This window comes from Prinia subflava, chromosome 1, assembly GCF_021018805.1.
Source record: "Prinia subflava isolate CZ2003 ecotype Zambia chromosome 1, Cam_Psub_1.2, whole genome shotgun sequence".
In the NCBI taxonomy this organism is placed as follows: domain Eukaryota; kingdom Metazoa; phylum Chordata; class Aves; order Passeriformes; family Cisticolidae; genus Prinia; species Prinia subflava.
This window is the reverse complement of record NC_086247.1, coordinates 18,403,186-18,419,246: the sequence shown is the minus strand read 5'-3', so window position 1 is coordinate 18,419,246 and position 16,061 is coordinate 18,403,186. Positions and strand designations below refer to the sequence as shown.

General features: G+C 36.1%; 1 protein-coding gene across 4 annotated transcripts in view; it reads right to left on the bottom strand.

Annotated features, from left to right (window-relative positions):
• The window catches only part of ANGPT1 (angiopoietin 1), a 168,491-nt gene that overhangs the window by 12,011 nt on the left and 140,419 nt on the right, over positions 1-16,061 (bottom strand). The window lies entirely within an intron of this gene.

Here is a 16,061-nt window from a genome sequence, read left to right as displayed (position 1 = left end):
GAGGAGAGGAGAGGAGAGGAGAGGAGAGGAGAGGAGAGGAGAGGAGAGGAGAGGAGAGGAGAGGAGAGGAGAGGAGAGGAGAGGAGAGGAGAGGAGAGGAGAGGAACGTATCCTTTGTCATAATAGCTTCACATACAAGAAGGAAGAGACAGGACCTCACTGTCACCGGAGAGGTTTGAAGCTACAATCCTTACACTCAGGAACAAGCCCTAGCCACTGGAGCAAAAAAGAGGGGAAGACACATCTTGCCCCTGTCTCACTGAATCTACAGGTTAGGAATAAATCAGCCGCAGGGCTAAACAAGAATATGATTTGGTAAACAGTAGGGTAGACTTCTCCACTGAAGTGAGAGACATCTGTTGTTTTCCCTTATTGAAGAGGGGCAAATACATCTTTTCAATATCAAGGAATTAGTTACAAGAATAGAGGCAGGACATAAGCAGGAGACATGGCTGCTTCTCTCTGTGATTTTCCTGGGAATGCTATCCTAGAAAATGTTTTCTCAACTTCTCCCATAGACAGAGTGAACAAGGAGAGCAGATGGCAGTCACTGACTGTCAGTGCCTCTCTGTTGTTGTATTTTTATCTAGTTACTTTGCATGAATAAAAGAATAAATGCCTTTACCAGAGTGTCATTAATCCATTTATTTAGATGGAACTCATACTTTGCTGCAGTGTTCACAGTATTACAGAAGGAGTAGAGAACATCCCTACCCTTTCCAGCCTACAGTAGTAGCAGTAGTGAAGCCACTGGCATTTTTCTGAGATGAGGAGAGTCTGTCCCAAGACTGAGATTTAAATAAAACCCAGTTCTCCCACAGAACTTTGGAGCTGAATTCTGAGAGCAAGGGCACCATATGACAGCTTTCCTTAATCAAGTGCATGGCTGCTGGTTTTCATTGGTTTAGTTTTGGGGGTTTTTTGTTTTGCATGCATCTGTGAGTGGATATTAAGGCCAAACAAAGCCAATTGGATCAAACATGTCACAGAAACTCATTACAGAAAAGCCTTGTCAGGATATCTGATGAAGTTACTCAAGATGTGAAGGCATAGCACCAGAACTTAGCACCCTACAAAGCTGCACACTTGTAGACTGATGTGAGCTTCACCTAATGTTCAGTGACTTTCTTCCTATGTGTCCTTTGTTCAACTCTAAAAATGAATACAGTAAATGCTAAGTATGAATATTTTAAAATTAAAAAAAAAAAAAAAGAATTGTCAGGTTTATCTTTTTAAAGTAGCTACACTGGCTTCCTTAATTTGATTTTAATTTTGAATGTTATGTGGCTGAGGCTGATGATTAAATACCTTTGGACTTAATCCTTAGAGCAAATTTTGTATATATAGATAGATACACACACATAAACATACAAAACTTACTGGATTAAATACAAAGATCATGCATAGTCAAATACCTTCTGGTAGCACAAAAATAGATAAGGCGGAGTGTAAGCCTAAATAAAAGACTGTAAAGATCCTTTGTAATTTAACATGAAACAACCTAGGAACAGGAACTCAGGAAAGTCATTGCATTATGCTCTTGCCCAATCATTGTGGAAATGAGCCTGTAATGACCATGTTAATCTATCAAAGGATGTTTGTTTTAGACAAGATTAATCTAAGATCTGTCTATGCACATGTCCATTTCTTGGATCATACAAATGAAAGGCTGGAATTGATCCCATCTTCATTCATTGGACTTTTGCCTTGTTTTTTGGGCTGTGCCTAATATTTGGCAGAAAAAAATAAACTTTCCTGAGGTTGTGCTGATAGAAAAATTATTTTTTCACATGATATCTATGATTTGAGTTTAAATGGCTGTACATCCTCATTACATCAGCCACACCAAAGCTCACAGAAATCTCATAATGTCAGTATAAAAAGCAAATGCTGCTTACTTAAATAAGAAAGACAAGGTTAGCCAGAGCTTTTTATTAGCAATCAACACTATAAAACCCTCTTAGTCCAATTAAAAAAAAGTACAATCTAAGAAAACATAAAACATAAAGAAATAAATATTATGTGGTATTCAATGTTTTCCCCAAAGGGTGAGGGCATTAGGATTATTTACAAGCTCTTTACTTTCCCTGATACTTTACAAACATTCCACTCATCACAGATGTAGATCTTGCCAGTTATGTTTGACTATCCTTCAACACAATTTGTCTAGTAGGTCTCCAGTGACTTTAAAAGAATAAAGCTTAACTTGGCTCTGAACTCAAGTGTGCTTATCACACTGCAGCCATTGCAGATGAACCACAGAATGAAACAGGAATTCTGTTTCTTTAGGCTTTTCTCTCTGAATTGGCATTGCCCAATAGTTAGGAAAAAATGACACCGGAACGTTGGCACTACTTTATACCAAAATGAGATCTCAATCAAACCCCAGAACTATTCCTGAAGCAATCAGGAGCTTCAGTTCAAGCCATACAGGTCCAAACAAGTCTGTCTTGAGACAGCAATTCTGCACAGCAGCAGGCCAACCTAGGAGCTCGTCAGCTCCCAGGAGCAACAGACATCTTACTACTTGGACTTAATTAGTTATTCAGTATTCTCAGATTCAGATGGATAGGATTGAATCTTTAAAACAAACTTGAAATAACTGCTAGGACACAATTTCCCTCCCTCAGAAAAAGTGGCGATTCAGGGTACAGTTCCTCTTAGTTGTTTGTGGAGACAAAGGAAATGAAGTTAAGAATAAAAAGCAACTCATTACTGATTAAAAGTCAAAGAACATTTTTAGGAGTACATCTCCAGTCTTTCCACTTACTCACAACCAGGAAATTCTGACCAAGGAAAGAAGGGGAAATGCTGCTACGATTTACTCATTAGGCAGGAAAAGTAAATTCATGGTCATATAGGTAAGAACAAATCTACTTTATCTGCATACAATAAAACTGAAAAGCAATAAATAAGCAACAGCAATTAAATCAGGGGTAAATAGGACTAAGAGAAATGTTGCATTTGTATATTAAATATTGAGGACTTCTGATGAATTTTTATGAAATTCTAATCACTATGAGGAGCAGGCCAGCACTCATTTAAAACAAGCGACTTTCATAGTTGATGTACTTAAGAAGAAACAACAGATTTTTAAAAATATTGCTACTGTTACATCTTATCTAGCATGGATGTCAGAAACAATCTGCATTTTTTTCCGGTGATATAGCAATGGCAGCTTGGGATCTCACTTCTCAGATGGTGAGGGAGAACTCTTGAGCATGTTTTGCTTTTCATCATTCTTATTGTGTGACACAACTTGACTATCTGCAGTTGCTTGAAACAAAAGTAAGGTATATTGTGTGCAAAGCGTAGATCTAAAAATATTACATAAACAACTGCAGGGCAGCCTGAAATGGCATTTTAAATTTATATCAGAAATTTTTGTTTTACAGTGGTTAGATGATCTCAAATTCTTTCAAATATATGCAGCTTAACTGTTTTCATACGATGTTTAAAAAGCTTAACACATGAACCTGGGATTATTCTAAACAAATAAGAAAAAATATTAAAGTGGTATAGTTTTGAAACATACAGCTGTGAAAATTGCAACATACAGAATGAGATAGAAAGAATTTTAAAAAATAAATGCAATCATAAATCCGTGTAAAAAAGTTGTGTGCTAAATATCACTGGAAGTGTAGGAAATAGTTTCTGATGCAGTGTTTTACATATCAAGCATCTAGCTTTAAACTTTGCATTTATTTATTTATTTTTACTACAACTAGTGAGAATTCACTAGAATCTCTAGAATCCCACTACTGAGAATTTAATATAAGCTAGTTTTTCTCTATTTTTTTTGTTAGAGTTGCTAGAGATCACTCAGCACCTTATTTATTTATTTATAGCAGTCTCAATGAAACACTTCACAAGTCATATCCAGCTTTGTCGGTGAGTAATAGTTACTTTGTCTGTAAACAAACAAAGAAGATAATAGCTTACTGCAAACATGAACAACCATCATTAAGAGGTGTAGAGAACCATCTCAGCTGCCTCAGTGTGCATCTCTTGAGGATCCTGAGTTAAGAGCAAATTTCACTGTTGGGATAGTACTAAAAATCTGAGCAGAGGTATCCATGATCTCCATGACATAAACATGAGTAATGGCCTAATATCCTTAAGAACTAAATAGAGAGAACCAGGAATCATGAAGTAGGATTTAAAAGATTCAGTATGATGAATGGAGAGGAACGCATCAAAGCTTTCCTATGGAAATACTTTTGAGGGATACCTCCAAATCCCCACCTCTGCAGTCTATAATGTCCTTTCTCCAGCCTGCTCATTCCACATGGCAGGAGGGAATCCCAGATTCTGATCCCTTCTCAAAGGAGGCGTTGTTAATTTTGATGGAAATGGTCATAGAAAAAATATTGGTTGCACGGGGATCAGCATCCTGTACCCAGAGTTTCCATTTCTGAGCTCTCTCCTCACTGGGTTTTTACTTTTTCCTAACTTTGACAGCAACAGAGGGCACCTACATCTCAGTCCTTCCAACCTACTGGTCACCACAGAGGTATGTCCTGCATCTTAGGTATGTGAAAGTCATCTTTGTTTTTAGAACCCCTGTGACTGACATTACTTTGCCCTCTAGTTTAGAAAGGTTTGAGGTTGAAAAGGATTAACTTGCATCTTCCATCTGGTTAACAGCTGCATCTAAATTTTAGATAGCTCCAGTTTCTGAAACAAAACCCACTTGTGAAGATCCTGAGGTTGGTAGAGTTTCATGAAATGCTGTGTTAGTCAAATAATCACATTCATAATGGAATTTAGGTCATTAAGTCCCTTTGTGAACCAAAGCCCACTGGGCTGCAACCACTTAGGTGGATCCAGTATGAGATCATAAATAGGATACTCTTAGACATTAATTGTCATAATACTAAGTAAGAAATAAAAGAAAACAATACCAGAGAGCAGCTTCATTTTAAGTTCAGGTCAGGGGATTGTTTTCCCTCAAAAATGGTTTGATTAACTATTTGGGAGTCAAACCTCCTTTGTTATCTATCAATAAGACATCATGTCTACATTAAATATTGTTAGTTTCCTAGAATTCTTGCCAATGTCCTTTTTCCTGAACATATTGTAAAATCTCACCAAGTCTCCCGACAGTAAAAGTTGTCCATAAATAACAAAAACACCTCTGTAATAAAGACATCTTACAAATAATCAGTGTTAGATAACATTGTGAACAGATGAAAACAGATGAAAAAAATCTAAATAATCACTCTAGAGAAATATTGCTGTCACTGATGTTGAAATCAAAATTAAAATTAAATAAAATGAAATAAAAATTAAAATGCCAAAAGCATTCCACACATGGAAGTAAATATACAGTGGTATCTATCTGGGAATCCTAACCCCAGAATTTTACCTATGTACCCTAACCTTTTCATCCTTTAGTACTCTCATAAAGGATAGAGGGAAATATCCCTTGTGCCTACTCGTTTTTAAAATCAGTGAAAAGATCTGGAGATAGAACACGAACCATCTTTGGTGACCAGGGAGATGCCTGTGAGTTTGAGCTCTGACAGACTGTAGAGTAAAAGGCATCTTAGTCAGTGCCCTTGTCCAGATTACAGAGAGATTGCCCAGGCACCCATTTGGATCCTTTTTCTTTTTTAGGAGATAAAACTTCTTCTTAAATATAACCTTTTTTTTTTTTTTTTTTTTTTTTTTTTAAAGGGAGAGGAGGAAATATTTAGAGGTCATTAGGGCAGTGCATATTCTCCTTATGAAAATAAACCAAATTAAATAGACCCACAATTTTTTTTATCATGAATCAAGATTAACTAGCTAGCAAGAATGTAACACCAGATGAGGTAAATAAGTATTAGAAGTAAACTAAAAGCTACCCTAAAAGAAAGGAAATACTTTGGAGAAATTGAAGAAACAAGACAGGGTGGAAGATGACAAAAACTTAGTCACCATTATTCACAAAATTTTGAACTCTTGCTAACTCATGTAATCGAGTTGCAAGAAAAATTCACCACCTTGATTGCTGCTCTTTGGATGGTTAACTGATGTAAAAGTACTAAAGAGAAGCAGAAAGGGAATATCACAATTATGTGTTATTGAGGTGTCTGGTTGGAGAAAACCAGAACTATCAACAGTAAGAACACTAATTTTTCCCACTCCTGTCTTTAGTACAAACTTGCAAAATAGTGTACTTAGTAAATCCATGGACTTTTTATTTAACTTTATTTTATTCCTAATAGAGTTTGTAACTGCAAATGGTAGGCATGATGGTTCTGCAAAATGTTGACAACCTGAATAATGCAGTAAGTAACTCTGACAACTTGAACAGATTTTTAATTTGATTCTTAATATTCTTGCTGCTGGCAAATGAAAACAATTTCCTTCTACATTTCCTTTAGAAAAGTGTAAGACAAAGTAACCTCTGTGTTTCTCCTCGGTTGCTCTGTAGCAACAACTCACTGCTGTAATTATTGTCTGACATCACTGCAGCTCCTTTCCCATTCTCCTGTTGAGACAAGTGAAATGTGCCAGCTAACAAAATATTCATTTAATATATCCAGAGTAAGAGCATATATCTGCCAATTTTAAAGATAAAATATTAATATAAAATACAGCTATAAATGAATATGATCCATTTTCCTTTGGAATTATTTCAGTACAACATGTCTAAGGGACAACAAATGTTTTACAGTAGAGGGATCCTTCCCTGGAATTATTGCACACTGTTAACAGAAAAACTTGCTTTCTCTCTAAGAGGCCACAGTAATTTTAGCTTGTGTTTGAACTTCAGACCTGACAGGTCAAATGAGAAAAATATATTTATTCTGGACAGTGAACAAGCAAACAACCCAGCTGTGAATAAAAAACACATCTACACATTACAGCAAAATATGAAATAGTCTAGTAAGCCTGGATGTTGTACTGATCATGAGATCATGAGTTTTTACATATAATGCAACAAATTTGCTTTTTCTACATTAAATTTGATTAATAATTGAGTTAAAGCACTGTACTTATTGAGTAGTACCCCACTGGGTAGAGATTATTAAAACAAATCAGGGTCTACCATCAGAGAATTTTTTCCCTAACATTCAGCACACAGCCTGTCGTACTGCTGTGTGCAGGCAAATAAACGGTGCTTTGTCACGGTTTACAACAAGGGTTTAAAAATATGTTTATTCTGGACAGTGAGCAAGCAAACATATGCTTCTATTATTTAAAAACACAAGCTACAGAAGCTACAGAAAGTCACTGTGGTAGTGTGAGCTGCTAGGTTTGCAGCTGATGTCAGTAGCATAGTGGTGATGGAGAGGAAACATACAGCAACACTGGGTTTTACTGCTAACAGAAACAGAAACATATTTAAGGCCACTCTCACAATGATGTGTTGAGCAGAAATAATTCCCTCTACTCTAATCTCTCACCAAACATAGCACAGAAGAGACACATTAATCTGCTACCACCGTTTTCTGTTAAAACCATTTTTCAACACAATACTTATTAAAACAAAATCACCCAGCAATGTTTTTTCTCATGGAAATCTGAAATGAAACTTTTCAGTTATTAGATTTATTATATTTTTTATTAAATGAAAGTTAAATTCTTGCTACAGAAAAAAAATTCAATCTCTCACCAGCTATATAAATGCTATGATTTCCTGTTGCTGCAGAAATTACCACCTATTTTCCTTATTCATGGCTCTATAAAACATAATGTTAATTTATAAAATGTAGGGGCTGAATAAATTTCAAACATGAAATAACTAGAGATTATCAATGTACTAAATGGACATATAAACACTGAACTATGCTAAATGATAATGCAAATTATTTTATATCATTGAAGATTGATGAAGTTCTTAAAAAATAAAATACAAAGTTAGAAGTTTTCTGAACTTTTTCTCAGCATATGGACAAAGCCAAGGTTAGAGAAATTTGCTTAATTCAAAATGTAACCTAAAATAAAAAAATATTTTTCTCCCTACTCAAACATACTTCCTGGGTTTGGCTGAAGCCAACAGCAGAAATGCCAAAAACTGATTCTTAAGAGATTTTTTCAGCACAGAAATACAGGGGCTCTACAGAGAAAGTAATATTTTAAAAGTTTTAAGGTTTATATAAGTAATCAGGCCTTCTGATGCTTATCTTTACTGAATTACTGAAGCTTGTGGTGTTTGTATATCTTTATTTAAGGATCTGTTATACAGACATTGAAGTTAGTGGAAAAGTTCAGTGAACATTTGTTGGAAATTTGATTTATCTTTCAATTGATTAATCATGTTTGAAAATCCAGTAAAAGAGACCCACACAACTACAGTAAAATTTAAACTTACTACTTCTTCCAAAATATGCTTGGAAGTTCCATAAGTCTCATAAATATAGTTTGTTGAAATCCATGCAGATAAATTGGAATAGTGGATTTCATAAATCTGTGCTTTAGTTGTACTGAGGGTCACATTAATTATAGACTGTCATCCACATAGGTTATACATTATCCTAATTAACTGTTTTAGATAAAATGGAAATAGAAAACTTCATGTTTCAGCATGCTGTTCATGCTCACTCTTACCCTGATGGCTACTGTGGAGATACTGGGCTCTTCTTACCACACAGTGTCATTGAGAAATATCATCTACAGGCCACAGTAAAATATTCATCACACAGTTCACTTAATTAAAAGTCATTAATCATAAGTAACTGCAAAAGTTACTAATATCATAGATAGACATGTTAAAAATTTGTATTAATCTGTCTGAGATAAGTTGGTGTTTGGAAATTATTGTGTCTAAAGAGTATATTCAATGTAGGTTGGGGAGGGGTGCTAGGGTTTTGGGTTGGGTTTCTTGTGGGGTTTTTGGTTCCTTTTTTTTTTCTTTGTAAAGAGTGTGCTGGAATTATGCCTGAAATTATCTACAGCTGTGGTCTAAGAATGTTAAGTACCCAAAGTTCATCCTTACTGATAAATTATGTTAATTAAAACTTTGCTATGTTGTTTTTGCAATTAGAAGAAGAAATATATGATGACATTTAAATATGTAATTTCTGTTTACAGAGATACACAAGAATATGTACATATCTACATGCCTAGTTCCTGTAGTTCCATAGGGTTTGTTGGGTTTTTTTTTAAATAAAATATATTAGCAACTTTCTGGATGGACATTTTTTTAAAAAATTTTACCTGGATACTGGATAGATCCTCACTCTTTTTTTAATTGTGGAGGTTCAATTAAATGTTTATACAGTTCAGCAGAGAACTGCAGTCTGCCTGCAAGAAGCCACTATCCCAAGGATTCAGAGTACATGTCAAGGAAGAAATTGAAGTGGTAGTTTGATTGATCTTGGCTCCTTCTTAATATTAGAATATTTCCCTGAAGTTCCATGGTTATGATAATAACTCAGGTCACAAACTAGGTCAGAAAATTGAACCTTAAACACCCCTGTGCTGCAGGAGAAACAGATCAAGACCTGCATCTAGTGCCATTAAATATTGAGTTTTCCATGAGAGCAAGTGGTACGAACCAGGAAGTGAGGAGCAGAAAAATAAGAGCACACCTAAGGACTGGCACTTAGATGGTCTTTAGATTCCAAATATTTTGCATAAACCAAAATGAGGCAGTGTCCTTGAAAAATACTGTTCCAAAAGTGTCAGAGGTTCAAGTATCTCCTGTAATGAGTCAGCTGTTGTGATTCACTTTAGGGAAACATTTACCCTTCTATGCAGGGAAAGGAGGATGCTGTGAATCTGTTCAAGAATCATGCCCCCTTCAGACAGGCTTATTTTGCTTGAAGTTGTGTGTAGAATCCAAGCTGTTGGCTAAAACAGCAATGAGAGGCACACCAGCTAACAGAATTCTAGACTGAAATATGAGTACTGAACTTTTTAAAAATTAAATTGGATGTTGAATAAGGTGCAGCATGTAATCACCATTAAGAAATTATTTAAATACTGAATTTGACAAAATATCTAGGTTGAATAACATTTTTTTCTCATGTTTCTACTGGCACAACAGTTAATTGAAACTGTGAGAGGTATCTTTCAAATATAATAGGATGATAGAAAAAATTTATGTTGGAAATGAACTTTAGGATCATTGAGTTCAATCATTAATCCAGCACTTCCAAGTCCACACTAAACCATGTTGTTAAGCACCACATCTCCACAGGTACCTCCAGGGATGCTGACCCAACCACCTCCCTGGGCAGCCTGTTCTCATGCTTGAGAACTCTTTCTAAGAAAAGAATTTTCCTGATATCCAACCTAAAAGTCCCCTCCTGCAGCTCAAGGCTGTTTCCTCTTGTTACCTCGAAGAAGAGACTGACCCTTACCTGGGCACAACCTGTTCTCAGGTGATTGTAGAGAGTGGTAAGGTCCCTCCTGAGCCTCTTTTGCTCCAGACCAAGCATCCCCAGCTCCCTCAGCTACTCCCCATGAGACTTGTGCTCCAGGCACTTCCCCAGCTCCGTTGCCTTTGTCAGGACATGCTTTAGGAATCATGAGGGGGTTTGTTGGTTTTTTTTCCCCCCTTGTGAAGAGCTTGAATATAAAGGAATTAATCATTATTGATAAAAGTGGAAATAGTCTGCAATTAATCAATTTTTTCATCAATTTGATTTGATTATTTATTCTGTGCTAACAGTGTAATCTTCTTTTACAATTGTTCCTCTTCGGGCATGTGTAGATTCTGTCTTAGAAATTTTTCCAGTTGTTAATGACCTAATAACCCTATGAAATCTTACAAAACAATCTTACATTGTTTTAATATGGATGGAATGGAATGAGTTTGTAGCTGCCAACAGACTACAACGTAAAGAAATAACTTAATGGATAACACATTAAAATAAATATTTTGGGTTTTGCATGAGATTTTCAAGATTTATGCTGGGATTCATGTCAAGAAACGTGTGCTTCCCACTGCATGAATCCCAGAGCAAAATGCAAGGATGTTTTGGGGGATATTATTTTCAAAGCAAAAGGTAAATCAGAATTTCCTTTCTCTTACCCATGTTTGAACTTGTTCAGTCCTGATGGACAAGCCAGTTCACAGTTTATGAATTTCTTCTCATCAAATTTAAGGCTTTATCTGGTGGCTAGGTACTCAGACTCATGACATCAGTAAACAGCTAGAGATGTTGAAAAATCCCTTTGTGGTGGTGACATGAAAAACAGTAATTTCCAAACATGGAAAAAATACAAGTAGTATTAATAAAAATATTATTCATTTATAATAATAAGGTAGTATTAATGAAATAAGGTAGTATTAATGAAAATATAATTGTTACGATCTCTTTCTGACCCTTACATTTAAAAATTTTTTTATAGTTTTATGTCATCTCAAAGAGTGTGCAATCATAATGAAACAAGAGTGACTTGACCTTCAGTGAGAGCTCTGGTGGTCCTGGCTCCACAAAGTACTTACTACGTGCTTAACAGCAAAAACCCTACTTGGGTACATTGCAGAATGAGGGCCTAAGTCTGTGTAAAAAAAAAATAAATAAAAAATGGAGGATGGGAAGGAGAAGAAGAAAAAAAGATGGGGAAGAGAAAGCCAAGGCTTGTCTTATCCATATAGTATCATTCACACCAACATTATTCATTTTTGGATTAAAGATTTATGAAATTGGAAACAGGATGTAAAATAAAAGTACTAAGAATGTCCCACCTTCAGTCTGAATAGTGTGCAAAAGGTCTGGCTTGACCCTTTCACTGATTACTGTCTGTATTGTACAATGTGCTACACTTATCCCTGGCTTTTATCTCCATTATCACACTAAGGTTAGGCTTTCATTATAAGGGCAAGTATCTAGAAAAAGGTAACAAATTTTATAAGTGACTGATGCATAGAGAGTTTCTGTGAAATGTTTATAGCTATTTGAAAAATAAATATTGGCTTCACTGTTTCCTTGGTTTTCTTAATGCAAAATTAAGTTTAAAAAATGCCAAAATGAGTTATGTGGCACTAAGACCTCGGTAGAAAAATATAAACAGACTATTAAAACATATTTCAACTCCCTTGGCGTCATTTGTGGCCAACAAACAGTCATCTATGAGTGAAAGGTTAACTGACTGTCACCCATTTATGATCCAAGTCCTTTCCTGGTGCCACACTGACCAGGCTAACAGCGACCAGCATGTTTTACATGCCTTTTCCCCCCTAAAAACCCAGGTCATGACCTAATAAGAGCTGTGATTCACATTAATGACTCCTTTGGTTCAAACGGCATTGAGGTAGGTGCAAAGAGGTTTCACTTCAGTGCAACTGACTTATAATTCTAAATAAAAGAAAACAAAACATTAACAGTGCACATGCACTTGGGTCAAGTGTGTTGAGCTGTTCCAGCACTGATTTAAAATTGTAAACACTTCAGCCTCTAGGATCTGATGAAACAGAAGACTGGAGACCAGACTATCTATGGTACCAGGCACTCTTCTTTCTTTTTCTAATTAGGCTTTCATTGCTATTGAGTACCTCCTTCTTGCAGATCTTTGCAGACCAACCTAATAATAAATACTTCACTGTACTGGATATCACAATAAGTTTGTGCTCTGACATTCGAAGTTGTTATCTGTTTGAAGGTTTATAAATTAGCAGCTCTTTAGACATCGTGTATACCTCTGTTTTGTGGTCTAACTCATCCGCTGCATTGCAGCTTTCAACAAAATAATGAATAATATCACCATTTATTACCATTACCTTAGAGATGGAGACAGCTAAATCAAGTACCCATTCGATAGGAAAAAAGTCCCAAAATTCAAACCCAATAGAACAAGAAACTCTTAAAGATTGGTGCAATAAATGACTACTGAAAAATCAGGGATGATCCCCTTGCCAGCTTCTCTTCAGGCCCCACAGGTACACTTTACTTTTTGACTCATAAAAGAAGTAAACTTGCAAAAAAATATCACACCACTTTGCTGGTATTGCCTGAACATACAGTGAATCAGTGCAGAAAGTGTTCTCAGGATCAGGCTCTAGAAACCTTGCCAGTAGAGCTGTTAATGATAAAAGGATAGGGAAAAACCACTGGCATTGGTTGGCTGGGAAGCTGGTAACAGATTTCAGAGACTTTAACCATCTACATTCTAGATTAAATAGGGGTCACTCTAAGAATTTCTGCTTGTGTTTTTCGAGTAGATGAAAGCTTGCTCTGTCAGTTCTCCGGGCAGACATGAGCTCATTCTGCCCACACTCTATCCTGGCTGGAAGCTGAACTGTCGCGGCGAGCGCGGCACTGAACCCACTCACAGGCAGGGTGTTTGAGCTTGGGCTCAACGCCACACCGACAGCTCTACCAAGCTTCTGTGGAGCTCAGAGAGAGGGCAGAGAGTCAGCAGCTGTGGGGGCACACACAGCCCACACTCTCTGAGGGGACCTCCAGGTCCCGTTCTCTGCTTCTGCATTGTGGAGATCTGAGTTTGAATGTCTGGCTCACAGTAAAAACTGTGGACATTTCAAAAAATTTTTCAGGCAGAATTTTTTTTTTGTTTTAATCAGGAGATATTGCCACTAATACTAAATAAATTCATCATAATCTTGTAAGCACTTAGAGATGAACTTCACTTTGATGGAGATCTTGGTCATCCACAGGAAGAATATAATTTTCCCCATTGAAATCAGAGACACATCCCTTCTTTTGTATTCAGATTTTCTACCTTTTCAGGACTTTTGGAAGTGTCATTTTTTTCAGTTTTGATTAAAGTTACGGGAAGAATTATATCTAGGCTAAATATTTTGAGCTGGACCTGAATTTGATCCTGAAAATGTACTCCACACTTGTACAGATAATAGTGAAGAGAATGATGCAACCAGGGAATTTTCATTAAAGAAACTTTTCCAATACAAAAGTGTTTTCTAATTGTGAATTTTACTGTGAGATTTTTTTCCTCATTCTGCATTTTGCATTAGTTTTTCTGCTTGCACAGAGGGATGGATGCATTATGCTGCAGTACTCAATTTTCTGCATATCAGTGATTAGCAAACATTAATGAAACTCTAAATTTTCACACTGTTATGCTGTATCTATTTGTAACATTTGTCATGTCCTTACATATATCCATTACACTTTGTACACAAATTTTCACTACATTATCCTGCTCTGAAAATTATTATAAGTTTATAATAAGTATTATAGGAGAGTTTTAACACTTACGTTGTGCAAGAATTAAGTTAATTTGAACAGTGAAAAAGTTACAAGAGCACACAACTTTTAATTAAGAAAATTATTGTAAGAATAAAAACTATTATGTTATTCATTTTTTATAGAAATTGAGGCAAATATCACATCACTTATGTCTTTGTGATGGATAGCCTGAATTTAACAACCACATGACCTTGGAGATGTCTGAATATTCTACAAAGAGCAGTTTTGACATTATAAAATTCCTCTTGGGTGGTAAATATCCAGAAGTGTCTCGGCTACACAAGATCCTTTTATTCAGGAGCTGTTTCATGTCAAAGCCCAGTGGAGATAAAGAAACAATGTTACTGACTTCTATATCAAAATCTACACTAATAAAACCAGTACTTTTTAGCTCTTTGTAGATGCTTTGATGGAAGTAGTTTAAAGAAATGTGTCTCTTTTCGGTGTTATTATTGGTAGAAGTGGGAGCTCTTACCATGGGGACAGTGGAGTCCATTCAGCACAGGATTTGATAAATTTTGTTAAAATACTTATTTGAAATTCTTCCTTAATGTAAATGTAGAGGTGGCATAAAGCAATAAATGCTTAAAAGAGAGTAACACTGTGCAAGAAGACTAACAATGTAGACAGTGATTATAATAAAAACAAAAGGAGTAATTTTAAAATGGAGAAGCAAAAAGCCCAGTCAATATTGTATTAAAGTCGGTGCGGCTTTTTCTCAGGTGCTCTGTGTACCGCTGTTAGGGTAAACCTTGTGAAATCTCCATGGAACTACAACATGTAAAAAGGAAATCACTACTGATTTTCCATTAATAATTTTTCTGCCAATACTTACATTCATTAAAGAGTTCTCTCAGACCCCAGACTCATGTACCTGTGCAGTAGCCCTCAGCAAGGATTTCATAACACTGTTCTGTCTAAAATTACATTATTCTCACATAAACCTACCTTTTCTTCACTAGGTAGTAAGTGGTTGGCTACTAGTTGCAGTTACTCTCAATTTTTAATGTAAAAATTTACTGATCTGAGTGACTACAACCCACCATGTAGGAGTTAGGTTTTTATGGACTCAGCAAGAGAAAGGTTTAAAACCACAAAACTTCCCTCAGCATGCCATAACCAGCAACATGTGTCCTGCTGCAAATAAATTACTCAAGATTCACTGAGCCTCAAAGGGAGTACAAATGTAAGTGTGTAGCAGAATAGTATCCACAGTTTAATAACATAACTACATAATTTAATAAAAACCTATTTAATTCGAAATAAGACATGGAGCAGGGAGCATAATCTTAGGAATCCCTTTCCCACTTCATTGACTAGGGACTGGTACCTATTCATTCACTGCAGTGAATTCATCCCTGCACAGTGTCAGAGATCCATCCAGGAGCCCTTCCCTGCCAGCACAGACTGCTGCTTTCTCTTGGGAAGCAATAACTATGGTCTGGATACCCTCTGGCAAATGAATGCATTAACCCAAGGCCTTTAATTTCTTTTGTGAGTAAGACAAGACATTGTCTCCCACCTTCAGGCTGTGGGCTGTGAACTGTCAGGGATATAAATGGATGCCTTGCTATTTTCAGAATTTCCTAATGGCTAATTCTAGGCAGCTCTCTGCTCTGCATGTTGCCTGATTTGGCTTCTGTCTAAGGCGTTTATCTCTCCCCAGGCATGCACAGAGAATTGAGTGTCTGATAGGGTCCTGCAGTCTGTTCCTAGGGCTCAATAGCTTTAATGTTAGCACTGAAAAATCTTTATCTCACCTACCTGTAGGAAAACATCTGAATAAACACTTAAATTCATTAAAACTAGGATGATGTCTAAGTCTAAAAAATTGTTACAAAATATTATTTTTTTCATTGCCTCAAGTTTGAATCAATGTTTATTATATTGCAGATGAGCTTTATGGGAAAATAAGATACTTTTGTTCTTGCTAATATATTTTCTGTTTCC